The 6,065-nt window shown below is 42.2% G+C and overlaps 1 pseudogene across 1 annotated transcript in view; it reads left to right on the forward strand.

Moving 5' to 3' along the window:
• The window catches only part of LOC101564909, a 5,873-nt pseudogene extending 5,071 nt beyond the window's left edge, over positions 1 to 802 (forward strand). Inside the window, exon 3 of the transcript XR_192392.1 lies at positions 611 to 802. The product of XR_192392.1 is annotated as an asparagine--tRNA ligase, cytoplasmic pseudogene (transcript). The remainder of the gene's footprint in view (positions 1 to 610) is intronic.
• The last annotated feature ends 5,263 nt before the right edge of the window (positions 803 to 6,065 follow it).

The following is a 6,065-nucleotide window of genomic DNA, read 5'->3' on the forward strand; positions in this document are numbered from 1 at the left end:
AATTAATTAATTGAAAAGGACTGGAGATACAGCTCAGCGCAAGGGCCTTGGGTTCAATCTTCAGTAGCATAAAAATAAAGAGTAGGGGTGGGATGAGGAGAGGAGAAACAATAGAGAAAGAATAGAGGAGGTAAGAAGTGGAGGAGAAAGAGGGGAAAACTAAAAATTGTTTATGTTCAAGTCTTCCTCCAGTGGGTTCTGTACATTACCTGATATTCTGATTCAGAATCTCTAAGACCACTCCTAGATTAAATTGTGCACTAGGAGGACTGGAATCAGCCTGTGGCCTTAGGCCTATGATTTATTACAGCTAAAACATATGAAGCAAACTCACACATATAAAAGGCAAATAGTACAAAGTCCAATGGAAACCAAGAGTAAGGTTTTAATTATTCTCTCCCAGTGGAGATACATAGGACTTGCTTAATTTCTCAGCAAGGAATTGTGGAGAACCTGTGAAAGGATGTCAGCCAGAGAAGCTCATTGCAGATGCAGTAGGCAGGGCTCCCCCAATTCCAAGCTACCAGATGCCAGCTCAGGATTATCTTCTTAGTAGCTCTTTCAAAGGATAACACTCGGGATTTCTACATTAACTCTTTTTTATTTTTAGATACCTAAGGAAGTACAAATAAAGATCTGGTCAAACAGGTCTGAGGCAGAGTCCTTGAGGAAAATCCTAGAGGCTGTGGCTGCAGCTCCCCCCATCCTTGTGTCCAGAGATCTGCAGCTATACAGTGAGTGGAAAAGAAAGAACTATGGGAAACTCAGCAGGAACCTGAATGAAGTGAATAAAGCCCACTGACTGCATAAGTACCTGCCTGGCAAGTGCAAGGTACCGAGTTCAATCCCCAGTACCAAAATAAATAAAAAATTAAAAATATTTATTTAATAGCTTAAATAGTTTAAATCAAGATCTAAGAAAAGACAGGCCTCGTTGGTTTGGCCTCTGATGAGGGAGGACAGTGGATGGCAGTGAAGAAGCATGTGTCAGAGCAAACTGTCACATTCACAGCAGAAGGACAGAGGGAGAAGGAGTGAGGGGTGGGGTGGGGAAGGACAGACAGACAGATACTGTTGGGATCCTCCACTCTTCATTGAGTGTATACCCTCAATAAGCTGATGACTGTCTCTGGACCCCACCTTCTTACAGTTCTACCAGCTCCCCGTGATACCAGCTTGGCACCAGGCTTTAGAACATGGGCCTCTGGGTGACAGTCAACATTTAAACTCCAGCAGATCGCAAATGCTGCCACATGCTCAGAGATAGCCTTCTGGGTGCATAGCTGAATCAAGCTGCTTAGTGCCACAGAGTCAGAGTCGACAAACATTCTCCAGTTCCTGATAACATGGCAAGGTCACCTCAGAAAAGAAGGGCCGAGACTGGTCACTGAAGTGAGTGCATTAGAAAGCCTTCACAGTTTTCTCAGTCTTGCATTTCCATTTCCTGCTGGTGCAATTTCTTTGTTGCCAGCTAGAGTCTTATATTTCTATAGTGTCTGACTAGGATGTGAGGAACCTTTCAGGCAACATTTGGGCAGATGCCAATTATGTGTAGAGCATTCCCACAGCATGTATCCAGTTGTTCATGGAGAAAAGTCCTCCTCTTCTCACTTCAAAACAGGCTGCAGGATCCCATGCTCCTTGGGAAGTGTGATGGTTGACATTGTGTCAATTTGAGATGTCCAAAGATTGGCTGGATAGGCTTGGTGATGCCAAGCCCTGGGTCATGGCAGCCCCGCCCTAGAGTAACTCAGTGCAAAAAGGGTATATAAAGGGGTTGAGGAAAGCTTCTGGGCAACCTACTTCTTTGGAGGAGTTTGGATCCTTGCCGTGCCACTTCCTCAGAGGAGCTTGATCTTCGCAGCCGCACCATTGTGGAGGAGCTCTGACCTTCGCAGTGGAGTGCCAGTCTTCTCAGTCAGCATGGAAGGAAGGAAGGAAGGGAGAGAGGCTTGACAGACGCCACAGCTGCTGCTCCTCCTTGGCTCTCTGCTGTGCTCCACAGCCATGAACTGCTGCCTTCTGCCCTGGAGCCAGCCAAGTATGGACTGAAACCTCCACTAACTGTGAGCTAAATAAACCTTTCCTTCCTTAAATTTGGGTGTTGGGTATTTTGTCCCAGCAAAGAGTAAAAAGTAACTGAGACAGGAAGAATGAGATGCTATGGGAGGAATACTGTGGCCTGCTTAGGACCACCCTAGTGCACCATTATCAAGGCTCCTTGTCTTTAGCCAATACTAACTCTGATGGGCCCATCAGAGGATTAGACCTCTAAGGAAGCTAATATCTCCCAAGAGACAAAACAGTTCTTCCAAACCCTTTCCCTCATGTGAGCTCTGGCTATAAATATTACTGCTGTTTCCTAGAAGTTAACTCTATGTTTATGACTCTGATTTATTTGATCCCTGGATCTTGTCTCTCATGTGTTGCTGGTGCTGAAAGTTCTGGCCTGAATTGAACGTGATATCTCCATCTCTCGACCAAGAAATATTCAATTTTTAATGCCTTGAGTATAGAGGAAACCTTCTTACAAATGAGGGCTATTTTGAGGTTTTGGATTTTGTAGCTTCTGACTACGCATTCAGTGGCCTAACTCTCCCACTGAAGAGCTGGTACAGTCCAATGCAAAGAAATATGATGAGAGTCACACGTTACTTAAAACTTCCCAGAAGCCAAATTTTGCAAGAGTAGGAAGGAAAAGGTGAAACTATCACTTTTTTTTGGGGGGGGGGCGGTAGGAGGAAGGTCTCACTATGTAGCCCAGGTTGGCCTCAAACTTGAATCAGTACTCCTGCCTCTGCGCCCCCAGATTCTGGGATTTACAGGCATGTGCCACGATGCTCAGCTGAAATTATTTTAAAATGTTTTTATTTAACATGTAAAATATTATTTCTTCATATGCTCAGTATTAAAAATTATTAATGGGATATTTTACACTCTTTCTGACATGTGAAATATTCCAAATCTGACATCTGTTTTGTACTTACAGCCCATCTCATTTCAGAGCAACTGTATTTCAAGTGCTCAGTGGCTACATATGGGCAGTAACTGCTGTATTAAATAGAGGTTTGGAGAAAGCTCAAAAGGTCAACGTATAGCCACAGCAGTTAGGAAGTTGGAGACCCTGTAAAGCACCCTCCTCACTGCCATTCATTATTTATTTACATTTTTATTTATTTATTTTTCGGTACTGGGGATTGAACTCAGGGCCTTGCATTTGCCAGACAAGCACTTATTCTACTGAGCCATCTCCCTGCCATTCATTTCCATACTGACTGATGCCTCTAAGTTTGATGTCTCAAGGAAGCTCCTAGGTAGGTCCTCAGCTGCATGTGTACTTCACACAGACTGATACCAGCTAAGCTGTGTCAGGAGGGTAGAAGAACATCTCCTTGCCATGAGATCCACCTTCATCTCCTAAAAGCCTGATGATGATAAAACTCAGCATTAGGAGAAAGTACCTTAGTGGTGGAGTGCTCACCTAGAATGCAAAAGGGCCTGGATTCACTGGCCAGCAACATAAAACCTAGCATTCTTAAAGTTACTTCAGAGAGAAGCCCTAAGCAGATGTAGGTGTCTAGAAATTAAAGCCAGGGGTTTAATTCACTATTCTTCTAATGGTTAGTTTCAAGTTTTAATGTGCTCAGAGGCAAAGAAACTAGAAAGCTGCTCCCACCCCATCCTACCCATTCAAAAATTCCATAGTCCCGCAGCCTCCGAAGGACTGACAAACCCGACCTAGTGCCACCAAAACAAAATCTCTACACCTCTCTCTGTTTGCAAGGCTTTCAGCAGCCCCTGACAATCCAGACACATCAACTGGGAGGCAGGAAGGCTTCCTGTGCCACTCCACCCATCACATGTCCCAGCAGACAAGGCCTGGTCTCAGGTTTTCCGGCTGTGCCAGGATGCAATTGAGAGGCCCCTGGGGCCCTTTCAGAAGAACTAATTTGACTCATTAGGGGTTTCAGTGGTCCCATGTGTAATATAACTTCTTTCATTAGCCAGGTACTCTTGGCCTAAAGATTAATCAGTGATTTTTTTTTTTTTTTTTTTTTTTCAGACAGGGTTTCACTACGCAATTCAGGTTTAGACTGAACTCACTTTTAGCCCAGGCTGACCTGGAGCTCACAGTGATCCTCCTGCCTCAGCTTTCCTCACAGTTGCTAGGATTATAGGGGTGCCAAAATCAGTAATTTTTTTCAGGAACTTGTATTCCTTTTTCTACTCCTAAGACTACTAGGGAACAGTGACATAGATTTAATCATAATCCTTTTTCTCTGAGTCTGTCTCAGAGGTGATGCAACCATTGATAAAGATATTAATATTTGCTTGTGTATAACCATACTAAACACTGGACTCTCAACCATGTACCCACAAGATGTGATAGAACACAACCAAACAGTTTCCTACCAGTAGATTGGTCAGGGGACCCATACTTTTAACCCTACTGACACTACATTCAAATCCAAGTCAAAGTCCAAGTCCTCCTACCCCTAAGCTCATCAAGAATTCCTGATCCAAGTTCTAGAACATAGACATTCTTTGTTTAACACCCAAGTTCCATTCCTGCCACTAGGTCATTAAATGGATTCGTGCTAAGGGAAGAATTGCACTGTATGTAGCAGACACATTACAATAGTCATAGCAAATAAATGGTTATCTGGGAAGATAGCTCAGTAGAATAAGTGCTTCTCTGGCAAGTGCAAGGTCTTGAGTTCAATCCCCAGTACCACCAAAATAAATAAATAAATAAAAAATGGTTAGAGGAAGCATCACCTTGACAAGTGCTTTTCTGTGCATAACTGTTACATTCAGGGCTGTAATATATAGCAAAACATCAAACCACAGTAGAGTACAATCAGCAAGCATTACAGCACTGTACCATAGAAGAAGCCACCATTAGGCTGCACCGCTGCTCCTATCCCTGCAGGTACTAAGTGCAAGCACCAGATCATATATCTGCACAGCGAGCCTCAGTTATAACTTCAAACAGTTGTTAAATGAGAAATATTTGTTTTTCAGATTGAAGACATTTTCCTAATAAGGCAGTTGCCCTTAATAGTGTAAATTATAGGGCATTTTTATAATCCCTTTTGATCCACATCTAAAATATTTGCCATAATTGTGGGTTTCATTTTGTCTTCATCTATTTGGGTTGCCATCACAAAATAATATGCATCAGCAATGAAAGAGGAAGCCAGGGAGATGGCTCAGTGGAATAAGTGCTTCCTTAGCAAGTGCAAGGGCCGGAGTTCAATCCCCCATTCGGGAAAAATAAAAAAAAAATTTAAATTTAAAAAAAATGTGCAAAGCAATGAAAGAGGAAATAATGTTCTTATGTATGTATGTATTGTACATACATATGAACATACAGATTCTATTATTGTACATAGAACATACATAAAAATGTACATATTCCATTTTTATACATATATACATAGTCCGTTATTCCATTATTGTACATATGTACATACATATATTATGGCATATTATTAACTCATTAAAAAGGAGATATTAGCCAGGTGTGGTATGTACCTGTAATTCCAGCACTCTAGAAGACTAGGATCAAACTCAGGACCTTGCACTTGCCAGTCAAGCTCATATTCCACTGAACTATCTCCCCAGCCCCAGAACCCCTGATTTAAATTTCAAAATTAAAAAATTTAAAAACAGGCTGAGTATATAGTTAAATGTGAAAGCCCTGAGCTCAATTGTTAATAACAAGAAAAGAGAAAGAATTCAATCCCCAGTACCACAAAAAAAGAAAAAGAGAAAAGAAAAGAGGAAGAAGAAAGTAAAGATAAAACAATAAAGAAGGGCTAGGAATGGTGGCACATGCCTGTAATCCCAGCACTCCAGAAGCTGAGGCAGGAGGATCATTGTGAGTTTGAGAGCAGCCTGGGCTACAAAGCAAGTTCAAGGCCAGCCTGAATGACACAAAAAGAAAAAAAAAAAAGGAAAGGAAGAAAGAAGCAAGGGAGGAAGGAAAGAAGGAAGGAAGGGAAGAATGAAAGATGGAAAAGAAAGGAGACAAGAGGTGCATGCAAGGGAAGTGGGGGGAA

Source organism: Octodon degus, unplaced genomic scaffold (assembly GCF_000260255.1).
Source record: "Octodon degus isolate 3935 unplaced genomic scaffold, OctDeg1.0 scaffold00015, whole genome shotgun sequence".
Taxonomy (NCBI): domain Eukaryota; kingdom Metazoa; phylum Chordata; class Mammalia; order Rodentia; family Octodontidae; genus Octodon; species Octodon degus.